We start from the raw sequence: 1849 nt of genomic DNA, 5'->3' as shown, positions 1-1849 counted from the left end.
TGTCACCAGCAAGGGGAAGAAACGTGTAGGGCAAGGCTCCAGGATAACAACAACAAGAAGAAGTTTTTTAGAGTAACCAGAAAAACCTAATCCCCATCCTCTAACCCAAACCAAAATCAGCAAAGTAAACAAAGATTAACAAGCTAATATTTTGGAGGATGGAGCCGAAAATCAAAATTGACAGAAGTCAAGCCGAATTAGACTTTCATTGACACAAAAAGCATAAGATTCTTCAACTGAATAAATACCTCAAAAACAAAATGAGTCATCAGGGCCAATATACAGCCAAGAAAGAACAGAGCTCAGGAACATCCATCTATAGCTACCTAACAAAGTGAAATGTTCTTCTTCAGTATGGAAACTGTCATTAAATACAGAAGCTAACAAAAACGGCAATGGTATCCAGCCCAGAGTTCTGAAAGAACTGGTATCGGATATCACAGATTGAGTAACAAAACGATGAAGCCATCACATGACGACCTATACCAGGTGACTGAAGAATAACAAACATATGAGAGAAGTGGGGGGAACAAACAATCCCCCAGCCTGACCTCATAAAACCTTGAGAACAAGTCTCAAAAAAAGGAAATAATTTATAGATCCTGAACTAAACACAGAAAGGAATAAAATGCAAGGTAGAGATGATATCAAGTAAAAGAAACTACCTGCCTGCATGGGAGGTGGGAATAAGCTGTGTTTAAACTGTGCTGTAAGAAGAGGAAGAATCAGTTTGGAGAGAGACTACTGCTGGAGTTCTCGATGACCAGGTTGGGACTAAATTTAATAATTAATAATAATGACCATAGCACAAATACAGTTGGCTGAGAATACAGTGTTGGAAAGCATCGACAACAGATAGATCAGCATATTGTATGAGGAAGATGTGATGATAGTATCATCACAGTGACATAAATAGGATAAAATTCAGATCAAGATGCAGATCACGCTTCATTTCAAGCAGTAGTCTTGGACATCTACGTTAAAAAAAATTAAAACTGCACAAGATGCAGAGTAGCTACACAAGATTCCACCTGTCCTACTGAAGTTTGGCTTATTCTAACAAGACAGACAGGAAGAACATACGGCCACTGTAAGACATAGGTACAAGAAAAGAGAAAGGAAGAGAGCTACTCAGCTTAAAGAATGTTTAATGCAAGAATCTCGTACACATGTAAACCAGCGCATCGAGGCTACTTACCATTTGACTACTGGGGCTGTGGATCGGCCTTCCAATTAAGAAATGAGCAACAAAGGCTATCTCTTCTTAAGAGCAAAACATGTGTATCAAGGTTATATGAGGGTTCCCTGCACTGTCAAATCAGAATAACCCTTCCAGTTCTACACCGATATTGAAAAGTGGGGCCTCAGTCTGGAAGGTTGCTTTTTATCAGTGCAATTCCCTATGTTTTACTTGGACTCTGACCACAGACACCAAGGAAGCAAAGCCATCCAGGGCCACATGGACTGCCTTCTCTTAGAAAAAGGCACAGTTCAGATGATCTTATTTGTTACACAAAACTCAACAGAAACTAGTTTAAAAAAACTTCGTATTTCTCTAGTGATGAGAAAAACCTCAAAAAAGGTTGAACACACCACCTAGGCAATTTATCTCTGCCACAGTTACTGACCCTGGGGCAAGTGGCAATTTTTTTCTGGGACTGTATCAGAAGATAACAACTGCATGTCAAAATACTTTGGTAATGACTGAGAAGGCATTTTAAACATCACTACTCTGGTGGGAGTTTCAGCAAAAAAAAGACTTACAAACTGCACCCCTCAAATGCCTTTAAATAATGCTGTATTGGTGTCGTGGTTTAACCCCAGCCAGCAACTAAGCACCACACAGCCG

The sequence above is a fragment of the Aptenodytes forsteri genome, unplaced genomic scaffold, assembly GCF_000699145.1.
Source record: "Aptenodytes forsteri isolate BGI_AS27 unplaced genomic scaffold, ASM69914v1 Scaffold6, whole genome shotgun sequence".
Taxonomy (NCBI): Eukaryota; Metazoa; Chordata; class Aves; order Sphenisciformes; family Spheniscidae; genus Aptenodytes; species Aptenodytes forsteri.
Note: the sequence above shows the minus strand (reverse complement) of the source record.